This window comes from Ictidomys tridecemlineatus, chromosome 1 (genome assembly GCF_052094955.1).
Source record: "Ictidomys tridecemlineatus isolate mIctTri1 chromosome 1, mIctTri1.hap1, whole genome shotgun sequence".
In the NCBI taxonomy this organism is placed as follows: Eukaryota; Metazoa; Chordata; class Mammalia; order Rodentia; family Sciuridae; genus Ictidomys; species Ictidomys tridecemlineatus.
In genome coordinates this window covers 191,198,916-191,224,804 of record NC_135477.1, presented here as the reverse complement: position 1 = coordinate 191,224,804, position 25,889 = coordinate 191,198,916, and positions in this window count along the sequence as shown.

Below are 25,889 nucleotides of genomic sequence, written 5' to 3'. Positions count from 1 at the left end.
TTTTCTTACCATCATGCATCTAAAACCTGTTTTGTTGTGTATTCTCAAGCCTATGTTCCTGAGCTAAGCATATCATTTCTTCCTACTGCTCAGTTCCAGGCCTTGGGTCACTGGCCATAGAGCACTGGCTGCATTTAGATCATCCTCTTTCTAGTCCAACAATCTGTGGAAGGTGTGGGGATGGTTGGAAAGATCCTGTAATTTAAAAAATATATATTCCTGCCTGTAATACCAGTGGCTTGGGAGACTGAGGCAGGAGGATTGCAAGTTCAAAGCCAGCTTCAGACCCTGTCTCTAAAGAAAATACAAAAAAAAATGCTGGGGAGGTGGGCTCAGTGGTCTAGTGCCTCTGAGTTCAATCACTGGTATCTGCCATCCACCTAAAAAAATTTTTTTTTCGGCTGCCTTTATCAATAATTATAGAACATGTCAATTAGAAGCAGGGCAGTCTTTGGGAAAACTTTTCCTAAAATATCAGTATTTGAAAAAGGCAAACTTTATGAAGAATCCACTTTCTTGCCATTTCCACATCTAGATCTGCATTCCTTGACATATGGTCCCTTTCTCCAGCTTAACAGCAGCAGCATGACATCTTTAAATCTCTCTGGCTGCTTTTGTCTTTCCTTTCTATAGTCAGATTTCCCTCTTTGTCCCTCATAAAAGGACACTTGTGATTACATATAGAGCCCATCTGGATAATACAGAATAATCTATCTCAAAATCTTCATTTTAATCACATATACAGAGTATCTTTTGCCATCTCAAGTAACATTCACAGGTCCAGGGATTAGGTCCTGGATATGTAGGCCATTGTAAACCTATCACAACATCTACAACTGTGTGTGAGACTATGGCTCAAGGACTATGAATAAAATACAATGTTAGTAACACAAAATTCTGTGCATGCTAAAGAAAAAGAATTAGTGAAAAAATATGTCTTAGTTCTTGGAAAGTATCCAAGATCTATTCTTTATTTTCAAATTGGAATAAATTCCTATAAAAGCTTCATACTAAAAAATAATTCTGTGATGTATAATTAAGGTCTCATACACTTTTTTTTTTAAAAATCTCAGAAACTCTTGGATATGAGGAATCAGGTCTTTCCTGTGTTTTACTCAAATGAGCAAGTTAAGGTTTTTAGTGAACCTGACTTCTCCATGTGGTAAACCAATATTAGAACAGGTACAATAGGACCCTCTTGCTTAGTTAGGGCCAGAGTAGATGATTGCAATTGCTGAAAATGAGCAACTGTGACTACTGGGTTGAAGATATTGTTCAGAGCTGCTTCTGTGTTCAGATAAGGGTCCATATCTTTATAAATATTATATACATCACCTTTTATATCAGATATTCTGGCTTATGGGCACACAAGTTATGTTTCAAAGCATAATACAATATTATTTGCTTGTTGCTAACCTAAGAATATTTCACAGTTTAAAGCTCAAAACTTTATGATTTGGGTTTGTGATCATTTTTTACTTTATTTAGACTCATTAGATTCTAAAAAGATGTAACAACATTCAGATAGCATCTTGGACGCTAGTAAATGCTAAGAGGATCCAAACACAAAAAATTGATGCTGGGTATGGCAAACCATCTGGTTATTCAGTTTAACTTGAGAAAAGCTTAGAAGATGCCAGGTTTAGGTTTGCCTTTGAGGTAAGCAGTTTGGCCACTGTATTGCTTTGGGTACACAATGAAGTTCTCTGCATACTAGTGCTTCACCTTCAGAATCCCAAAGGCTTTTGCCCACAAAAATAGTTTCTATGGTCTGGAAGCTATTTTCTTTGGGATGACTCCTCTATTTTACTTTTCATTCTTATTTCATCAAACTAACCTCCCCTGCAAAGCAGTCCAACAGTTTGCCCACTGGTTAAGACAAATCACTACAAATAGTCACATACTAGAAAACTGAAGGTTACTGTAAAGGGTTGGTAGAAAGCTTATGTGTGGCATAATGTTAATTCATTTTATACATCACAGGCTTTGCTTCAGAGCAGTAATAGCTTTTATTACTCTTATTACCATGCATAGTTAGAAGTGAGACAATAAAAGCTGATGATGCCTTTTGTACTTTATAAATATGTTCTAAAGGCTATGAATCTAAAGCATATATAACAATGTCAATAATGTATTGTCCATCATGAATATAGTTATACATCTGACTTTGAAAATTGTTTTAGTAAGATAGACAGTGACTTTGCTTTAACTTACCTCTGGTCTCATGAATAATTTCTTTTGTGACCAATAGACCATAGTTGTGGTATGATGATTTAAGATTTTGCTACAGCCTGTGGCCATTGCAAGAGCAAAATTAGAGGTCACAAATGGGAACTGATGACAAGATGTGATTTTAATAACACAAAATTACAACAAATGAAATAAATTAGTTACAGATGCAGGGGTAAAATTATGATACAATGATTCCCATTCTACCTAGAGGACATTCCAAACTAAAAGCAAATGTAACATTCATTGTTTTCCTTTTATTTATTTATTTTTGATAAATATTGTTAATAATACTTTTTATAATTTTTAAAATTCCTTCATGTGTTAGAACAAGAATTAATCATGAAATTTTAAATATAAAAATATCCTAGTCATAAATTAAAGTTTAAGGTGAAAATACTTTTATGAAAATTATATTTAATTCAACAGTTTTGACTACCTAAACTGGATTATTGAAGAATAATACATAGGAGATGTTTTAAATCAATAGTAAATTAAGAAACCTAAAGTATTCTATTACGAAAGCCTTTCTGGGCAGGGGGGAAAGTGATGTGTGACTTCAATTTCCACTTCTTCTCAGTGGAATAAAATAGATTACTCAGCAGTTTAAAATTGGAAAGATCATTCCTTCTTAAAAGTAATAGAACTTAAAAGTAATAGAACATATTTGCAAGTCAGAAGACCTAAGGCAGTTGAGAAAGTAGAAGTTTAAATCTGAGGAAACTGAAGATTAAGTGGAGACTTTAGAATTAAAGACACTGTTCCTTTTCCACTGGAGTTCTTCTTCTTACTTTATAGTATTCAAACTTAATTTATATAAATACCAGGTTTAGCTTGATTTTTTTTCTTCCCTTCAACATATGTAATATATGGCTATCACTGATTAAAGAGTGTTATTGTTTTCATTGTACTATGATGCCAGTGAAGCTTTACCTCACTCAGAAAAACCTCAATATGATTCTTTGGTAATGCATAGCAAGCTATAATATCCAAACTAAAAATTTAAATTGACTTTTGAGAACTTTCTTAAATAACCTCATGATGTTTTCCCTAGATATTTCTGGTAATTGGGGAAGGAAGCATCACAATGCAATTCTTAGAATAATGCTCTTCAACGTCTTACACTTTTGTGGATCTCAGCAATTTTTTTTTATAAACTGTACTATCATGAATTTGTAATATAACAGTCATTTGGCAAGCCATACACAGAAGATTTGAACTATATTTTTATTTAATGTATTGAACTATGTTTTGGTTAGTTGGTATTAGACTAGGGCAATAGTATGAATAGTTAGTGGTTAAATAGTCATGCAAATATCACTTCATTTACAATTACTTTGCATCCATATTCTTTATTCTAGAAGACAGATAATTGACGAAATTAAATAGAAGGACTCTGTTAATGACATCTTAACTGGGCTTTGTATTGAGCAGTTCAAAAGATATCAAATTATAAAATTGTATTTTATTCTGGAGTGAAAGTCCTTGTGTTAGTCAGTTTTCCACTGCTATGACAAAATATCAAACTCTGGGTAATGTAACAAAAGCATGAGTTTTGTTTAGCTCCTAGATTTGGAGGTCGAAAGGCCAAAATTGGACAGGTCGCTCAGGTGAGCCTCTGATGAAGGCCTAAAGACAGATGGCATCTCAGCCGGAACATGTGTGAGAGCAAAATACCACAAGGTGAGACAAGAAAACAGTGAGACTGGGGAGGCAGCAGTGTTGTTCTTTTATAATAAACTGTCACAGGAACTAATTGGAATTCCACAGAAGTACATTAACTGCTTCCAAGGGCAGTGGCCCCAGGAACCTCTCAAGAGGCTCTAAGAGTAAACTGTCCACCACCGCCCATATAACCACACTGGGGACCAAGTTTCCAACACATAGTACTTTCCACGTGCAAACTCTAGAGACCCTCATTTTTTTTAAAGATAATCTTGTGTGTTAACTTTATTTTCAACAATGACTTCCAATAAATACAGAGTACAATATTTCTATATATCTACAGGTTATGTTTTAGGAGATAAAGAAACCACAAACATTAAGTGAGGGGGCAGAGAGGGTTTCCCACAGAGAATTCTTAGAGTACTAGCTGTATTTAACTTTTCTGGAGTAGAATTATTGAGATTCTCTATCCACAAATGCTCATTCAGACCACTAATAGCCAGCCTAAATTTAGACTGTCCTTTCAAAAGCCATAAACCACATATAAACTATATTTTATTTTAAAGTTTTACAAATAATATATAATTTCATTCTACCTCATCCGACTTGTATGCATGTGCGGTTTTGAACCAAATGAGTTTTATTTGTTTATTTACTTTTATATGACAGCAGAATGCATTATAATACTTATTACATATATGGAGCTCAATTTTTCATATCTCTGGTGGTATACATAGTATACTCACACCAATTCATGTCCTCATACATGTACTTTGGATAATAATGATCATCACATTCTACCATCATTAATTACCCCATGCCCCCTCCCTTCCCCTCCCATCCCTCTGTCCTATCTAGAGTTCATCTATTCTTCCCATGCTCCCTCTCCTTATCCCACTATGAATCAGCTTCCTTATATCAAAGAAAAAATTCAGCATTTGTTTTTTTGGGGATTGGCTTATGTCACCTAGCATTATCTTCTCTAACTCCATCCATTTACCTGCAAATGCCATGAGTTTATTCTATTGCTGAATAATATTCCATTGTGTACATATGCCACATTTTAAAAAATCCATTCTTCTATTGAAGGGCATCTAGGTTGGATCCACAGTTTAGCTATTGTGAATTGTGCTGCTATAAACATTGATGTGGCTGTGTCCCCGTAGTATGCTCTTTTTAAGCCCTTTGGGTATAGACCGAGAAGAGGGATAGCTGGGCCAAATGAGTTTTTAACAATTGGAATAATAAAAATTCAATACAAAGATGTGTAGGAGTGGCATACTTCTAGACACCTATGGGTATTTGAAATAATTTGCTTTAGCTGTTTTACATTGGTGATATCAGTAATAGCAATACTTTTTTGAATACATGCCAGGTAGTATAGTAGGATATTATGTATTTTTCAAGAACTACATCCTTGAATCATTATAGCACTAGAAAGTGGATACTTTAATCTCTATTGTACAAATTGAAAACACAGATTAAGTGACTGTTTTTTGCTACCCAGCCAGAAAGTGGATCTTTCGATCTTGAATCATTAATCTTTACTGGAAGATACTGAGTAACAGTACTGCTGTTTGGTTTTAGATTATACAGCCATGCTTTAAAGGTATTTTTATATGTCTTAAGCAATTTTTAAAGTGTTAAATACAATATATGTCATTTTTCTAGTTAAATGGACTCCTAATTCAGAAGCAACAAAAGTAAATTACATAGACAGTGTACAATGATACAGTATGCTGTTTTTTTCTATCTGCTACTTTCTTTGTCCAATTTTTTTGTATTGATAGCCCACATTTCATTAGCTACTCTAGGGTAAAGTACATAGTGTTACACACATGATTTTGAAATATCTTAATGCACATATTGAAAATGTAGGTTGAATTTAATTTTTTATTGTCCCAAATGTCTCTCTGATTTAGGATATCATAAATTGTCTAGTGTATGTTCTCATGTACTTGTGTTCTGTCTTCATATTTTATGACATTATTTTCTACCCTTGCTTTGGACACTCCCTTAATTTCTCCAAGTTTCCTTAGTGAGTGACCTGACCTCGTATTCCCAAACTCTTGGTTTCCAGTGGATTGGCCAGCAACCTGGGCCTTGAGTTAATGCACTCATTGTTATACTACAACTCCCTCAGTAACTTGTTCTACGTTTTGGAATGGATCAAAGACAATCTGAATAATTAAATACCATCTCTTTGTTCTTGAAGGCATGTTTGTTTTCCTTGAGCATTACTCTTTGGCAGGGGAACTTTTCACTGGTAAGGTGCACTCATGATCCAAGTTGTGCTTGAAATATAGAAGTGTCATTGTCTTTTTTTTTTTTTGGTCCACCCATATAATAATTTTTTTAAAATATTCTATTATGTCTGACAGTGTCCCAGCCCCACAGATAACAAATTTGTGGTATAATAAACACACTCTTGCTCTTATGGAGGCTACATCTTTGATGTTCAATAATGTTGGTGATTTCAAAAGTTCAGTCAATGGTCAGCAGATTTCATCACTCTGGGTCTGAAGTGAGGGAGAACATCATGTCAAAGGGCTTGGTAGAGGAAAGCTCCTCAGTTTATGACAACCAGGAAGCAAAGAGAGACTGGTCGGCTACTTTTAAAAAATTATTTCTGTGGTACCAAATACTACAGAGATCGTGATGTTAAGATATGAAGACAGGCTGACTTCCTTAAGAATTTATCCTGAAGAAAAATTGAAACTGAGGTGACAATGATAAAATATGGAATCTGTGATTCATTGCTCTTCCTCTAAACTTTAGAATTACTTTTTTCACTCATTTTCTCAGCATTCAGAAATCTCCAAGGACTCAAAACCTAGCCCAAGGCAGAGAATTTAGAGGCTCTCCTATAGCCTGGGCTTTGCTTCTCAGATACTTCATTAAAAAAATAAAATAAAATAAAAATAAGACATTTATTTGCTAACCTACAGTGGTCTTCATCTTATTCTCCTATGTACACTGCTGATTACCTCTCTCATTCTCTTTCACTGCCTCACTCAGAGTTCAGAAATGAAACTCTGATTCCCTCCTGATAGGTGGGCTCTGAGTAAGGTAGCAGCCCTCTGCAGCTGAGAAGTGTTGCAGTTCTCAGTGGTGGGCCATGCCCTCCAGGGTTATAGCAAAACCCAGCAGCTCACCATCAATTTCTCCTTCTTTCTTTTTTTTTTTTACCTTGTGAATTTGAAGAATAAAATCCTCAGACCTGGCTTAGTGAGTTTGAGAGTAGGATTTATTGAACAATAGAAACAGGAACAGAACCCCTGCAGTACAACAGAACCCCTAGACCAGCACACTCACACCCCATTAGTAGGTGTGAGTGTGCTGGTCTAGGGGTTTCTATAGCACGTAGGTCCTGTCTGGTGGGCTCTGGGCAGCCACAGGCCCTGCAGCTCTCTGTCCCCACTGCCACTCCTGCTCCACCACTCCATTCCTGTGCTGATGCTTCTAGGTAGGGACCAGTAGACTGGCAGCTGGAAAGCTGTGTCACCAGAAATAGAGGACATCCTTCCTGACTCATTGCAACCACCCTGCCCAGGATTTCTTTCTGATTGTGGTACTATGATCAATTTGTCCCATTTTACTTAAGAGCCAGGATGGGGTTTCTCTGGAGTACCAGGAAGACTACAAGGTAGGACTTCTGGGGTCTGAGTAATGTTCAAGTGCGCACTGGACACAAGTTGGACAAGATTCTTAAAGGGGTCTTAAACCCCTCATGGTTCAGACAACTAAGCATTAAACCATTCATCAAGTGAAGGAAGTAACCCATAAAAGGCATATTATAAACATCCTCGTCTAGTGTCCTTCACTTCTCATTCTGGCAGGGTTGCTCGCTACTCTGACACTGGAACTCCAGTTAGCAGGGAACTTTCATATATTCATTACTTTATTCCCTCTGTCTTTCTTTTTTCTCTCTTTTCTTTCCCTCCCGGCATTTTTCAAGGTATAATGGGATAAGTGCATTGCTCTAGCACGATAGCTGAAAAGTACAGTTGTATTTCTCTTTTCACATGCACTTCTTCCTCCATATCTTTTTTCTTGTTCAACTGTACTATTCTTTGTCATGTTTTCCTTTATTCCTTTTCTCCTTCCCTTTGCCTGTATTTATTTTCAAAATTTGCTGCTAGACCTTAGAATGAAAATGATGAGAACTGTATTTAATGATCTTGAAAGACACAAAGGATAGATGAAATATACCTATCTTGAGTATTTGCTTTATGCTAAGTTTGAATCGGAAAAAAAAATGTGTTTTAGTAATTTTCAAGAATATTTTGTGGTAATTTGAACTTGAGATAGACCTTTCTGATTATCTTCTCCCTATATATTTTCATATGGTCCCTCCTCTGTGAATATCTGTATTTGTGTCCAAAATTTGCTTTTTTATAAGGATACCAGTCATATTGGGTGAGAACCCAATCTAATGACATTATTTTAATATCATTACGTGTATAAACATGTCATTTCCAGATACACTCACATTCTAAGTGCTGGGAGTTTTGACTTCATCATGTATTTTTTGAGGCTACAACATCTCATGAGGTGTTTGACATATTAAAACAAAATATAAAAATATTTATATTCATTTTACCACAAAATTGAAATAAACCAAAATAAAAGTGCAAATTTGAGAATGTGTTGTTTAGAGTCCAGTAGATGACATTTCTGCATTCTGATAAAAGTGTACATCACATGCTGATAATATGATAAGGGGATATTAACTTTTCCTGGCCAAAAAACACACCAGGGCACCATTTTATATGAGTTAAAATGGTTAAAATTATAAGCCAAGAAGGCAGCTAAGAGAGGAAGGACTTTCCATATTTCAAAGCACTAAACAGCTTGTGAGCATCAGGTCTCCAGCCCACCATTGTTCCAGTGTTTCACCTCATGATGTCGATAAGTGGTTTTCAGTCAGAATTTCCTGGTTTTGTCAATATCATATCCTTCCAATGATACATAAACTGTCTTAGGATTCAATCTGAATGATTGTAAAACTGGCTTAAATTGATCTCACTGGTGTTAGTATATCCTATTTGCTGGAGTATGTTAGACCTGTACAATAGAATTTTGATTCAGTAAACACAGCAAAGTAGAACTTACATGGATACACCAGCTAAAAAATCGATTAGAATTTATGGATATGTAATTTTTTTAAAAAAATATTTGTTTTAGTCAGCTTTTTCGCTGCTGTGATTAAAGGATCTGACCAGAACAATTGTAAGAAAGAAAAGTTTATTTGAAGGCTCATGGTTTCAGAGGTTTTAGTCCATAGAAGGCTGGCTCCATTCCTTAGGGCTCGAGGTGAGGCTGAACAACATGGTTAGATAGTGTGGTGGAAGGAATCAGCTCATAACATGGTGACCAGGAGGCAGAGACTCCAGGTACAAATTGCCAGATACAAAGCCACATCCCAATTCCCACCTCATCAGTTAATCCCTTGAGGGATTAACTCACTGATTAGGCTCCAGCTATAACTCAATTATTTCTCCTCTAAATCTTACATGTGAGCTTTCAGGGAATATCTCACATCCAAACTATAACAACATTCTATATAAAATAATATCTTAAATTTCAACATCAGGGACACTGATTACAGTCATGCATGACTTAAAAAGAGAGATGTGTTCTAGCTCTGAGAAATGTGTTATTAGGCAATTTTGTTATTATATAAACATCTTAGAGTATACTAACTCAAACCTAGATGGTACAGGTTAGTCACTGGATGTGGCCCCTTGATGTAGTCAACACAGTAACTATTAAAACTAGTAATATAGTTTTAATATTTACTGTATTGGGTACTGTGCATAATCATACATGCTCTACTTTTAAATAAGTGACAGCATGACAGTTTCTTTTATACCACCACAAATAAACATGCTGCATTGCACTGTGATGTTAGTATGTCTTCAGATTCACCAGGCCAAGGGAAGTCTTTTGCTCCATTATGATATCAGGGACCGTCCCACCCTACCCATGACTCATCATTTACTGAAACATTGTCATGCAGTGGGTGAATATGTGTTTATTAAGACCTTGAGATGACTAAAAAGTGTAAAAGTATCTGTTAGGATAATTGAATGCCACAGGTTTAAAAGGATATAAATATATCAATAAAAACTTCTTAGAAAAGTATTTTTAATGCTTTTTAAATGACCAAATCCCAGTTTCCAGTATCTGTCTATATTATTAAGAAATGGAGAATGTATATCCTAATATATGATGTGTAAATATTTTAAAGTTATTAAATAATATAATTTTATAAGAATATATTTTTTCACCAAACTCAAAAGGCTATATAACATTGTCAGTGTAACATAATAATAATTCCTTCTCTTTTTGCAAATCTTTATTTTATCCCATCTGACTCACAATATTCTGAGTCTTAACAGTTAAAATCACTAAACCAAAAGTAGTAGTTACTTTTTCCAGCTTTATTATCATTTTTTTAAGTGTAGAATTTGTCCTTCTATGACTGATTCATTTCACTAAGCATGGGTTTTTTTTCAGGTACAACCATGTTGTCACAGTGGCAGGATTGCATAAAAAATATTTATGTACTAAAATAGCAATCAATGAAATGGAAAATTAATACATTAAATTACTTATGAATTATATTTTTAAATCACCTGTTACAGAAATATAATTTGTTCATATTCATCTAATAGAGAATATTTTCCTACTAAAATATTACTTGAAAAGATTCAATTAAAAAGGAGTTCTATGTTGAATGTTACTTCAGTGTGTTTTAATGAAGTCCTATGAATTATGGAAATAGTCTTCTAATAATACCAGCAATATGCTTGAATAAGACACTGTAATTTGTTACTTGCAAAATATCTTAGCTTGTTTCCAGATGTTCCATAGTTGATATTAGATAAATGCAAAGCAGAAACTCTCTGAAAGAACTAGCTTTGAGCAGTTACTGAACATAGTGTTTTTTGGGTTTTGGTTTTGTTTTGTATTTTTTGTTTTCTTTTCTTTTTTGTGATTTTGTCTTCAGGCCACTGTCATTTCATACCTGGAATAAAGAAAAATATATTTATATTGTAAAATATCAGATTTGGTCCTACTTATTTTAACCTGATTTTGGATTTTTCATTTTGGCTGAGCTTCCTGGCTTCCAAACCTACACCTAACCTTTACTTCCTGCTGATCATTCACCCAGTGAATCTGGGCCCTCTTCCCCCCTTCATCTGAGTCTACTCAGAGACTGGAATCTTAGTTCTGGCTTGGGAAAGGGGAAACATCTACAGAATATCTCATGATAAAACACTCAGCTTAACCAAAGATAATTTATTTTCTGAGCAATTTTAGACTTTTGTAAGAATGAAAGATGTTTTAATTTCAAAACATGTTGTCCATTTTGGTAAACATTTTAAATCTTCTACAGCACATTATCTATGAATGGTTAAGATGTTTTGCTCATCAATTTCTTTGTAGCTTACCAATTTACAAAAATTATTTCCAAATTTTCCACACAAATACTTTTTGTTTTCCTTTCCCAGCATCATCAGAAAGCCAGCAGTAGAAATTTTAGAGGTTGTCAACACTGGATTTACTTTAGAGTCATTTGGGAAACTTTAAAAAAGTTCTAGAGACCTGGTGTTATACCCAGAAATATGATGTAATTAGTGTGCATGAACTTACACATCAATGATTTTTAAAGGTCCAAGGTGATTTTAATATGCAGACTTGAGAAACACTGAAGTAGCTCACAATCAGGATCCACAGAAAAATTCAATCAAGCACTTCTTACATTCTTTAGTCACATGAGTTCTATCCTTGAAGCAAGTTAAATATCTGAACATCTACAATTGGAGCCCACTATAAATGTGTTCTTATAGAATTATTGATTGTATTTCTATTTAAAGTGCTTATGAATAAAAACAACTAAAATATGATATTTTTTCATTGATTAATTTGAAGTAATATTGATGAGGAGTGTTTTGATTCATTTATTGCAATCTGTATATTTTTTTAAAAAATTTAATTCTTAATTATGCTGTCTCATCCTTGACTGATGATAAGTTCTTCAATAAGGTTTTATAACTTTAAACATGGAGACCCTACACAGTATATAATCAGGCTTCTTTCAACACTGAGTAGGTATTCATGACTATTCTGCATATGTAAATTGGGCTGTAAAAGATTTAGTGCAATTTCTAATCATTTACACTAATGTGTCAAGAAGGTCTTTTTCCAAATGTTGATCTGATATGAAGAATTCCACCAAATAATTCATATTTTTAGTTGGCCTTATTTTATTTATTGCAAGATAACATTGTAAAATACTAACTTTGCGACTTCTTCTATTCACTGTTTTCCAATATTTCTATTCATTTCTTTTTACGGTTCTTTTTAATTGTCTAAGATTTGTAGTATAATTTGCAGTAGTTGTGGTGAAAATGCAAAGGTCATTGTTGGTAACTATTCACTTATTCACTCTATCAGTAACTTAAAGTTTAAAATCAGCTATCCAAAACTCTACAAACTTTAGGCAATCTGTTTGCTTCAGAAACAACTAATCTGAAATCCAGCTTCAAAATTAAATTTGATGATTCAAGGGAAATCCTGTCAAACCAGCTATTGTGTTTGGAATAGCAATTCAGGTGTAAACTAATTCTCATATGACCTTACCTTTAGACAAATTGAAGGATGTAATTTGAGCTTATAAACAAATTTGGGGATAAGATACAGAGGCAATGATTTGCTAGAGAATTCTTGGAATAAATTTTCTTCTCTCTTAAATCAACCAAAGGAAGAAATAACATTTCTTGTCTTGGACATCCTGATATGGGAGTAAAATGCTTAAAATGCTACAGCCATTTACACACACACACACACACACACACACACACACACACACACAAAATGAGGCAGAGGGTGAATTTGAATGAATTACATTGATTGAATTAAATAAAAGAACAAAGTTAACAAGCCAATTTTCAAGTTTGATTTATATCTACTCTTCTAATTGTATAAGACCTAAAATTTCCACTTCACAGAAGAGAGTTTAATTTTTATTGGAGGTGGAAAATATAAACCCTATGTGCTTTTATCTGTCTAAGGTCTGGATCTAATAGGGATGCTATTCATCTTTTACTGTTTCATGTAGATTTCTGTTAGCTATCAGTGACAATGTTAAGTACTTTTATGCCCCTATTCCTGACTTTCATAAGAGTTTCTATTAAGTATTCATTTTGAATGTATCAAAATGTTTTCTCATAATAAGCATGACTAGGTGGATATTCTTTATGCTGTTAATGGAGTGAATAATCTTAAGAGATTACTCATGTTGAAAATATTTTGAATTTTAAAGTAAAATTTGCTAGGTCATTATAATATACTTTAATACATTTATTCATGGTGTATTATTCTTTTAACACCTAAGTGCATTATTTAAGAAGACATTTCAAAAGATCAAAGACCAGAGTAAAATTCTAAAATATTTTAATGAGAAAGATTACCTGAATCCCAAGGAAACACAAATCACATTGACATCAAATGATAGCTCTGGTAGAAATAACATGATAAAATAATATTCTAAAGATACTGAAAATAAAATGTGAATCAAAAAATATTATGTGTACCTAAAACTATTTTCATATAAGGAGTTGAGTACATATATACTTGAGTATAAAAAAGCCTGAAAGTGCAATAATCAAATATTCTCCTTGGAAACATACTTATCAGCTTTAGTTCAGGGAATGGAATAATGTCTGCAGTATACAGTAAGATACAAGAGAAACAAGAGCAAGAAAATAATGTACCAAGTGCATTGTCTGAAAAGCTAATTACAACATAGTTTTCAACTCCTTAAAATGCAGAGCACTGCTTCATAGTTGAGTGCAGAGTAGTATATCAAGAACAAATACAAAGTCTGAACCAATAGTCATGTTTATACAAATTTGTTTCAGAAATTTATGGAGGAGAATAAATATGAGCACAAGTCTTAATAAGTTAGATGTAATCACTCAAATTAAAATTCAAAATAACACAACTTAGCTCTCAAATTAGCAGAACAGCCACAGCAAAATGACCTAAGTAATGAAAGGCAGGTAGAGAAGGGGGAAAACACAAAAGAAAAGTGCAGTAATAAAAAAATAAAGAGTTTCTTTCCATTGCACCTTAACAGAGATAAATTAGCTCAAACTCTATAGTTTGAACAGATTCTAAAGAACTGAAAATGCACCTACTAGTCCCCTGTGAAGAAGACCATGAATAATCTTTTTTTTAAGAATAGTATGGCTTATTATCTGGCTTTGATTGAATGGTATATCAACATCACACATTTTAGTGCACATGCACCTACTTACCAATATATAATAATTAACAGGAAAAGCAAAATTTGATTTTCAGATGGGCCTATTTTTAAAAATAACTGTTATTTTTTCTATACTTTCATAGTCATTTCACATTGAACAACAAAAAATGGGGGGTAAATGAAATACTTCAGAATATTTAAGTACTTTTTCAATTACTCTATGTCATGAGGATGAAAGAGTCTTTTCCATTGCACAATCTTCATCTTCTTGTTTTATGTTCTGCTATGAGTGTCCAATTCTTTGATATAAATGTATGTTTTAAAGTAACAAATGTTAACCTACCTTTGTTATAAATTACATTATAATGTGTTCAATATCTTATACATATATAAGGTAGGTAATATATATTTGCTATATAATTCTTATACATATCATTGTTGGTATAAAACTACATACAAAAACAAGTTTTGGTACCCTTATTTGAGAATCTAGACAAACTGGCCTGGGAATATTTTTCCAAATTAGGTAACAGGGAAGCAGATAATTCAATACTTTGAAAACATGAGCACTGTTATCATTAACAAATATGCTGAACTTGGTGCTAAGTCTCCCTTGCTGGAATTGAAGTTCCAAGAAGGCAGATTTTATTTGTCATTTTCACTTTCAATATGCCTTGCCTACCAATGTTGTAGCTTATAGTAGTTACCCAGGAAGATTAATTTTATTTGTCAAGCTGGCTGGTCAAGGTGATGACCAGGGACCTGGTAAAATGCAATTTATTTGTGTCTGTGAAAGTGTTTCTTGATGAAAATAGCTTTAAAATCAGGAGAGAATAAAAAAGGCCAGTCCTCTTCAATGTGGATGGGCATCATCTAAACTGTGCAGGGTAGGATGAAGCAAAAAGGTAGAGGACTTGGTCCTAGAATTGAGCTAGAGTATGAAATTATGTAGTTCTCCAGGGTATAGACACCATAAAAATGGAACTACTCAGACTTCATAAGCATGTGAGCCAATTCTCATAATAAATCTCCCACTCCTTCCTTCCTTCCTTCCTTCCTCTCTCTCTCTCTCCCTCTCTCTCTCTCTTCCTCTCTTTCTCTCTCTCTTTACCCTCCTTTCTCTGCCTGCCTGTATCTAACCATATCTTTATATGTCTATATTATTTATCTATAACTATCTATATTTATACATTTAGTATACATAGAACCTGTTAATTCTAGTTCTCTAGCCCACCCTGACTAATATAGTACCTAATATATAAATGTTGAATAAGTGAATAAATATATGAAACTAAATCTGACTCTATCATCAGGCAAACTATAGTATTATAACTGGTCAGAATATTTAGATTTCCTAACAGAAAATGAATTGGAGCACTGAGATGACCCAGACCTCTGTAGATTTCAGGTGGCATCTGAGAACAAACAAGAGTTGCATGAGTATAACCCATCAAAGTGACCCCCCCTCCAGTTCAGTATGACATGACTGGGAAAAATCCCAGATGCTTGCTTTCTGGGCAGGAAAGGAGTAGACTAAGTGTATATTGAAGGTTCAAAAATTTAAAAGAAATTTGCATAAGAATTTTTGAAGAATTCTGTACACCAGAATAACAAAGCTTCCAGATATCATCTTGCACCAAAAAAAAAAACCTACTTCTCTTAACACCAGAGTGATATTATCCATCCTTTTTCTTCCTTTGTGCTTCCTTAATCCATGTGCATTTGGCATGAATATGACATCTCTCACCCCTGAATGCTGAGTGTTTTGTTCAACTCCATAAAAAAAAGCAAGAAATAAAATGTTGCTGTCTGCTGATCATCTCCCAGGGGGGCACGTGTGACACTAGAGAATGAGAGAAAGGAGGACATGGTAGCTATAAAAAGCTAGGCTTCTTTTGTTTGGAGAAAAACTTAACATATTTCATTAAAAGATTTCCAGTAGAAAGATCATAGTGCGAGCTCCAGCTTCAATTTTAGGAGGAATGAGGCTATAAGATCCATGGGTAGATAAGCATTGAAAAATTCATTTAATTGACCTTTCCCAAATTAAATTATTTGTGTATATATGGAACACAAATGGCAAGTAGAAGTCAACTTCTAATATAGCTTTCAAATGACAATAACCTAATTCTCACCTATTATAAATGCTAGTTCCCAGTCTCTTCTCTCATCTCCAGGTCTAGTTATATGTATCCTACATGATTCCAGAGATCCCTCGCCTGTATTTATGTACCACCTCCCTGGGCCTCTATGTAACAGAATTTACTGGAGTTTAAGGATAATATTAAGAAATCAACTACCAAAGAGAAAAATGTAAATATTAGATATTTATAATTTTATCATCCATTGGTCATACCCATTCATAAGTAGAATGTTCCTTACTAGTTTTCTTATGTTGCAGTCATAACACTGCAGATCACTTATCTACACCAAATGAGAGTCTCATATTTTTCATACCTTCAACAAAATTACTTAGACATATATTTCAAAGTCCTAAAATCACAAAACATTATATTGGAAACATACCTTGCCCACATTTGAAGATCTTCTTGCTCTACTGTAATAGGTTCTATATGTTCTTACTCAGTCCCTCATTCCTTCCTTCTCCCTGATTTTGTTAGATGCAGCAATATGCCCATCAAAGTACAGTAAACTATCATTATCCATAGATTCTGTATTTATAAATGCGCTTACTTGCTCAAATTATTTATATCTGAAATTAATCTCTGGACAGTTTCCATTTGTGTACATCTGCAGAATCATAGAAAAATTCAGTTGCTGGACATATGTTCCCAACCGAGTGCAAACTGGGAAGCATTCTGCCTTCTTGTTTCATCTCTCATAATCCAGAAAAATGACCTTTTGGCAGGCTAGTTGGTGTCATATTATTCATATTTTGTGCTTTATATTGATGATTTTCCCCATTTGAAATGGCCCACAAGTAGAGTGCTAAAGGGCTGACTAGTTCCCAAGCCTCAGGAGATGATGATGTGCCTTATGGGGATAGAATGTATCCCATAAACTTATTTGGGTGTTGCTAAGAGCCACAGCCAAGTAATATGATGCATGGCATTTTTGGTTGAAAGATGATGCCAGCAAACCATTGAGATGATATGATTATGTTAAGATTTGCATTCATATGGATATTGGACTCCTGCTGTTCACCTTGGCCTGCTAGACTCCTGGAGAGTTCCCATTGGTTGGGGAAGTGCAGTAGGAGGGAATTCCGGAGGAGGAACTTCCTCTTAGGATCTGGGAGAATGCCGCATGAGTTGATCAGCAATCTTCCCGGGAGTGTATGGGGCATTGGCGGCAGTTTCAAAAAATAAAGTTTGTTCCTACTTGAGTGGCTCTTGATTTTGTGCCTAGCCAGACTGCGGCAGGGTGTGAGTTACAGTGCAGTTGGCTGTGAGCTCAATGTTTAGATTCTATAACATAAGGAAAGGAGAGTGCATTTAGACAGAAGCACATACAATATAAGGTTATATATTGATCAGTTGATAAAAATGTTGTCACCTGAGGCTCATAGAATCCTGAACTTGAACATACTGCAGTACAATGATGTAAGATTCAGCAGTTCAAGATTCACAGCAACTTTGTAGACCATAATTATGAAAATTATGAAAATCGACTTTACTATTCTCTCAAACACTCTTTTAACCCTGTAGAGTCTTCTAACTCAATCCTGACAGAATTCATCTAAACATAGAACTCTTATTCTAGATTAAAAAAAAAAAAGAGGTGGGCAGATGATGCTGTTCCTTCCCTCTTGTTTTATACCTTGAGTGGCAGTATATACAATGGTGAGGTCAAGAGAGAACCAGAGCGATGCTGGACCTCATGCCACTCAACTGTGAGAGAAGGCATCGTCTTCTAGCTTTTTTGTTATTGGATAAAAAGAATCCCCAATATAGAATGCTAGGTTTTGTGTTGCATGCTTCCTTACACAATCCTGTTTTAAATAATTCTTGAACAAGATAATTAGTATACCAATCTAAGACATAAGGAAGGCTTTCTTTCAAAACAAGGTAAACTATTTATATTACTAATAAGAGTTAAGAGCGACATCACCTAGGGATTCACTCCAACCTTCATCCTACAGTATATAAAATGGTTCAGGTTCTTTTAAAGCATATCCGTTTGACCATCTGCAATAAACACAGTTATCTGCATTCACATAAATTTGAGAATGATAAATAATCTATGGGACTATTGGCTCCTTCAGACTTTTTAATAAGTTTACCTGTTCGATATGTACTTTTTTTTCTATTGAGGTAAAAAATATAAAACATGAAATCTGCCCTCAACACATTTTTAAGTATACAGTATTATGAACTCTAAACATGAGGTTGTACAGCAGATCTCTAGAATGTTTTCATCTTTATTAACTGAAATTTTATACTCACTGGAGAGCAACTCCCCAATCTCCCCACCCCTCAGCCTCTGGCAACCACCTTTCCATGTTGTTTCTAGAAGTTTCACTACTTTGGGTATCTCATGTGAGTAAAATCAAGCATTATTTCTCCTTCTGGCTTATTTCAATTAGAATAATGTTCTCAAGCCTCGTCTATATATTATAAAGGGAAGAATTTCCAATTTTTAATATGCTAAAGTATTTATCCATACACAATGTCTTCTTTATCCATTCATCTGTTGATATATTGGGTTGCTGCTGAATCTTGGCTGTTGGAAATAATATTACATTACTCATAATGTAATGTAATGTATAAATTTCTCTTAAAGGTTTCCAAGAAACAGGTTAGTTGAATCATGAGAAAGTTTCAGAAACTTCTATACTGTTCATGCCTCCATGCAGACTTCCCACAGTGGAAGACCTTCTCTTTTCAGTTTAACTTGAGAATCTGAAGACTTTTAAACATTTCTGTGGATGTATGTCTTTTTTGTATTGTCAATGTAAATTCCTAATGTTAGTGATGTTTAGTTTCTTTTTGCAGGAGTTTGTAATTGCTTTCTACCCCTGGTGTCTCTCTGCGGTACTGTTGGTTCTCTCTCTGGAGCGACAGGAAACTACTTGGCTCATTCTGTTGCTTTCAGTTGCTTCCAGACATCTGGAAATCACCAAGTCTTGTCAGCACATGGAGTCAGGCAGGACAGAAACCAATCTCCCAATTAGTCTTCCCAAAACTTTGAACCTTCAATGTACATTTTAGTCTACTTTTTATGAGCCCAGAAAGCAAGCAGCCCATGCTGGGTGTTTTGCCAGTCATGTCATGCTGAGCTGGAGGTGGGGTCTCCCTGGTGAGTTATGCTCATGCAATGCTTCTTTGTTCTCAGCTAACACCTGATACCTGGTGTCTACAGTGAGCTGGGTCAACCTCAATGCTCCAGCACAGGCAGACAGCAATGAATCCCTCAGGTGGCCACCATACTCAACTCTTTCCCTCCAGAATGAAAGCCTACGATTTACAGGGTTTTGCCCACTTGTTTTTTATTGAATCAGGGGGAAGAGTCTGCCAAGCAAGTGCTTTCTAGTCCAAATTATTGATTTTGTTCTCAACAGCTCCCAAACTGGAATCCTTTCTTGTCACTATACAGATTCAGGCAAGCAGAAACCTGTCCCTCGGAAGGTTCCCCAAATAGTCAGAGTATTGAATACATTATCCACCTCTTTCCATTCCCAGATGAGAACTGAAGACTTCTTCCTGATGTGCTGTTCCAGCAGGAGGCTTTGTGTAAAACAGGAGCCCACTGGCTTTGCTGTGGCTGGTTCTGTGTTCACCTGGGATGCAGAAACCTGTCAAGTGACTTGTGAATTACTCACAGAAGCAACTGCTCTGTGTATTACTGTCAAATCGCAGCATGGCAGAGGAGGATCTGGAACTTCCTGTTGTCCATCATGCTAACATCAGTGCCATTTTTGTTTTGTTTTGTTTTTGTTTTTGTTTTCTAATAATCCTAGTGAGCTCACTAAATGAAGTGGCAATGTGAGCAATATATGCTATTATCAGACAGGATAGTAGTTGTGTGTGTGTGTAGTGGGGTTTTCTGTTTGTAAACAACAGAGATGAACTCTGACAAGATACCAGTCTGGAGTTTATGAGAAGATTAGAATAGCAAACTGTAATAAAGAAAAGACTGAACAATGATACTTCAGAAGAACACAAGAATAGGGCATCTCCACACAACTGAGTGTAAGGAACGAATGGATAAGCTTTCCAAGACAAGGTCACTGGAAGAGAAATCAGCTCCAATTGTGTGCTTTCAACAAAATTCAAATTCAAGGGCAATTTCCTCATTTCCTTGCTTAGGTTCCATGCCCACCTTTACAGTCATACCAAGACTGTGGTCCAGAAGAAGTGGTTCTGTATGGAAAAGGAGACACTTTTAACCAGGAAGAAGGAACTGCTTTGTAGGCAAAAACACTACATGCCCATTTAATTTCTCTCATGATCCTATTTGATTTTGTGACTAGTGATACCTTCACTTGATTAAATCATTCTTTCATGTCTGTCCTACTCCAAAACTTCTGTTGTAACTCAGTAGCTTACAGAATAAATATGAAACTTCTAACATTCTATTCAAGACTTTTATTTATCTGAACTCAATTTAAGTATCTGTCTCATCCCCAATGGAAGTCGCCAATGGCACTTCCCCACCACCCCCCAATGCACTCCTGCAATTATCCACTGTGACCACACAGGCCGATTCCAGGTGTTCAAATATATGAAACACTTTTAAGTATTTGTACATACTGTCCATTTGCCTGAAATCTCTCTCTCTCTCTTTCTCTCTTTCTCTTCTTCTCCTCTAACCTATTCCCCAAAGCAGATATAAGGAGCTTACCATCTTAGAAGAAAAGGAACTTAGAGAAGTAAGGTATACACCTGCCAAACACCCCAACACAAATGCTTAACTTCCCAGCAGAGCATTATATATAAACTTCTCCCAGTTTGTGCTCTATCATCTTCAGTAATAGAAAATTTACTGCTTTTTGAAGCAGCTCATTTTACATTGTGATAAATTTGACTCTTGGAAACCTCTAAAAAGTCAAGGCCGGAAAAATACAACTCATTCTTTTCTAAATCATATATCAGTTCTTCAACAAAACCTATCATAAATTTCAGAAGAAAATTAATCACATTCCCATTTGTGCTTCCAAAGATCTTTGTTTATACTAATAATATCACACTCATTACTACCTATAGAATTAATTTTCCCCACCTTCATTCTCACTCCTGATTTAGATTTTCTTATATAGAGGCACTTTGTATTAACTCTTCATTTCTAGGGCCTAGCACAGAAACAAATAGAAAGCAATTAATAAACCTTTGTTGAAAACATATTAAATTTTACAATAATGCAGTCAAATCATATATTTTATGGTAGTAGTTTTATGAGTGAAAAAACTTGAATGAAATAAGCAGTATAATAGATTTTACACCTGCAAAGAACGTACTGTGTATTTAATCTTACATGATTTCAAACTATTTTGCTCCTACTAAATTAATTGCAATTAGTATGATTTAATTTAGTTGTGCATTACTTTGTTTGTCCAACTATGGAACTTATAGTCAACATGTAAAATTTATTGAGTTAGATTGGATATCATAGTTCATATTTTTCTGTGAATAATAACACTCACAAAATCTTTTGAGTTCTTTTCTAACCAGGTTCATTGTCTTACTTAAATATTATGAAAAATTTGCTATAATGTTATGACTATGATATTAATAATAATCAATGTTGTTGAAATCATGAATTCCAAGGAAATATAAATTCCTTACTTTTGCTTATTTTAGCCCATTTATATTTGTTTTATTTGTGTCTAGTTGGCTTATTGATAAAACTTTGGCTTCAAAAACAAAGGATAAAATAGCCCTTAAGATAGACATTATCTGTTATGTACATTCAAAGCATAAGTCTTCCAGGACTGATGTGTGACTGCAGTGATAGTTCCCATCTCTCTCCTGTATTGCTAACAAACTTAACATGATGTTTCATGATATCCAAATTCCAGCCAGCAAGACAGACACAGACAAAAAGGCAAGACATGCACTTTCCCTTTCATTGTATGACAGAAGTGATTCACATCATATTTTTCACATCTGTTGCCCAGAATTCAGTTACATGACTGTACCTAGATGCCAGAGATGCTTGGAAAGAATATGGTTTTCACCCATGATTACGCTTAATACCAAAATTTCCATTTCCAAAGAAAGGGTAAGAATGAAAAATATAGCACAACTAGTAGTGTCTGCTGCAATTTATTCTCATTCTCTTACCATATGATGTCAAATAGTACAGGTCAGCAAATAAAATGTCTAATCCCTTTTTCTCTCAGGAGAGGAGGAGAATATTAATCTTTTTGGCTACTTGATATGATTTCTTAAGAGCTTCTCAGAATTAGAGGTTATACAAAGTCTACACTACTAATACCACTGACATGTTTTCATTTAGTTATTTGCAAGACATTCAGAAGCAGTAATAATATTTTACTTCTATTCACTGGTATGTAATAATTAAATATAGTAATATAGCATTCTTTTTTCAGTAGTGGGGCTTGAATCCAGGGGTGCTGTACTATTGAGCTACATCTTTAGCCCTGTTATTTGTATTTTGAGAAGAAAAATCTTACTCAATTTCCAAGATTGGCCTCTAATTTGCAATCTCCCTGCACTAGCCTCATGAGATGCTGGGATTATAAGTGTGCCTCACCATGCCTAACATAGGTTTATATTTTGTCATTGGTCTTTAGATTGATATCATCCAAAAAATCAAAGTCACTTTCTTGACCACTACCTCTCTTTCTTCTAGTTTGCTCCCATGCCATTTCTATGATTACTTTTTCAACACCTGTCTAGAACCAATAATAACAGTACATTTTGGATGGCATTTTAAAAGGCCAAAGAAAACTTACCAATTAATAAGCATTGCGATCATTATAGTCAACAAAGCCTTTTCATATTTTCTCTAAAAATAATCAATAACATGAAGTGGTTCTCAGTGAATCAAATAATATACAAGAAATAATTATTTGAAAAGGCGTTTGAGAGTACACAGGAAGCAGAAAGAAAAGGCAGTTTAAATAAAAGCATGAAATGTCTAAGTATAGCAAAGATAATAACTCTTAACCTACTCACCCTATCAAATGGAAGGCTTCTAACATACTTCTATTCACAGTCATTCTTAGATTAATTTCCCTCAAATACACTTCCTCTAAAACCCTAGTACACCATCACCATGTTCTTCCCATTGCTGTAAGTAAATAAAGGGATGATTTTTCCCCCATCCCTACTATTCAGCATGAGAAAAGGAAAGCACACAAGGACTTCTCAACAACAAAATAAAACTCATAAAGCATGCAGTGTTGAAGTTGTACATTAGTAAGTCGGTTGTCCTGAGAGACAGTGAGAGAGCAGCTTATTAGTACATAGTCTCAATCATGTGCATTTATTTATGTCTGCTTTTTCTTATTATAAAATAATAAATCTTTAAAGTGGACAAAATCAAATAACACTGAAATATTTTAGAGTGAATATTTATTAATAATGATAATGATCTCTGAAAGTTGCATCCTATGTTGTCTTAATGATAATCTAGAATCTTTGAGAGAAGTTTAAATTTTTCCTCTGTGTACCAAACCAGAAAAAAGTATACAGTAAATATATGTTCTCTAATAGCTTGATTCTTACTATATAGAAAATATTTGTGTATTTGTGAATTTGTTTTCTGAAATTGTCAGATAAATGGGTCATTTTTAAATCAGGAAATAATATTTAGATAATCGTGTTTTTACATGAAATATCAATATGAAGATAATGCTCATTGTTGGTGAGGATAATAATTAACAGGCATGTTTACATGTTCTTTTAAACATTTTTTAAATTTGATTAACAAATTGTAAGGATACATATTTATGTGATATAATCTAACACTTTGATGCATGTGTATAATATGTAATGATCAGATCAGGGTAATAGGCATCTCTGTCACTCCAGATAGTCATCATTCTTTTGAATACTTACATTTCCTTTCTGGGGATATGGAGTACTGACTCAGAAACCATATGATCACAGTTTATCCTAAGAAAATAATTGTAGATATGCTCCAAGCTTTATATGTACCCATTTCATTTCAGTATTATTGTACCAATAAAAAAATTGACAATGCTAAAATTCAAAAAGGAATCATTCAAAGAAATTACAGTCAATCCATTTAATGAAAAACTTGTAAATAATTAAAAATCACAATCACATAAGCTTTATGATAGAAAAATTTTAAGGAGAAACAAGAGATATAATATAAAGTTGATTATGCATTATTGCTATGGTTTAGATATAAGGTGTCTCCCAAATGGTCATATGTGAACCAATACAAGAGTGGTTAGACATGAAATGATTAGATTATGAGAGTTATAGCCTAAATCGTGATTTGATCCACTGATGGTTTAACTGGGCAGTAACTGTAGGCAGGTACAGTTATGAAATGTCTAAGTATAGCAAAGATAATAACTCTTAAAGTTGGTTACTGGGGGCATGCCTTTGAGATTTATATCTTGTCCCTAGTGAGCAGTGCTCTCTTCTTCCTGATTATTATGTACTGAGTTCCTTTCATCCACTATTCCTTTCCACCATGATGTTCTGCCTCACTTCATTCCACCATAATGGAGTTGGCCATTTATGGATTGAGACTTCTGAAGCCATGAGCCCCAAATAAACTTTTCCTCCTCTGTGTTGTTCTTCTCAGGTCTTTCAGTCACAGCATTCAAAAGCTGATGAAAATAGCTATCATATCAATTTGTGTATTGAATTTTTAAGAAGTTAACAGCATTTTTTGTTGTTGTTTCTATCATTTCTAAAATTTTATCTACAAATTATACATCAAAAAGAGTTAATGTGAAATAAGCATATCGATGATGTTTATTGCAGGAATAGTTTCCCCAAACCTTGTCCATCTGATTAAGCACTATTACATTATAGTTTGGTTACAACATAAACAAGAAGATACTGGTATCTACAAAACAGAAGTATATTGGGTTGATGCAACTTGGACACAAAGATTAGTAAATAAGATTCCCACAAGTCAGAAATCCAAGAGACACCATTCCTATGGCAGTTGAAATAAAAACACAAAATCCCCTTGAGTTTTAGAGTATACAGCCTGCATGAGTACATGAGAAAAGATTTGTTGGAGCCCAAGAAGTGATGATGATGAGAAATAGAGGGATCCAGAGGATCTCCTCAGAGTTGAGTATCACTTCAAGTTAAGGTTCAATAACTATGACTTACAGACCATTAATTTTTTTTAAACTGGAACACAGTCACACTCAATTTGTTCACTGATTATTGCTGCCATATGTTAAAAAAGAAGCAGATATCCAATGATATAGATCATAAGATGAAAATATTTTACTTTGTTACTCTACATAAGAAAGATTTAGCCTGAAGTACATTGCAATCATGAAAACAAATCAAATAAAAAAATGAATAGGTAAATAAAAAAGCTCAGAGGGTATAGTTGATATTGCTCCTGACCATAAGTATTTGTGGTTCTCTTTTCCTTTCAGGCATGCAGAGATGATGATATGATGATAAAATTAATAAGAAGTCCTCATTGGAAGTATAAGTGACTACATCCTAAAAAATGCCGCTGCGAATTTAATAACTGAGACAGAACATATGTTCTACTAAGACTCTCCTATCTACGTATTTTAGGTTGTAACTCACCATAGTATTAACATATTTTATCAGAATGA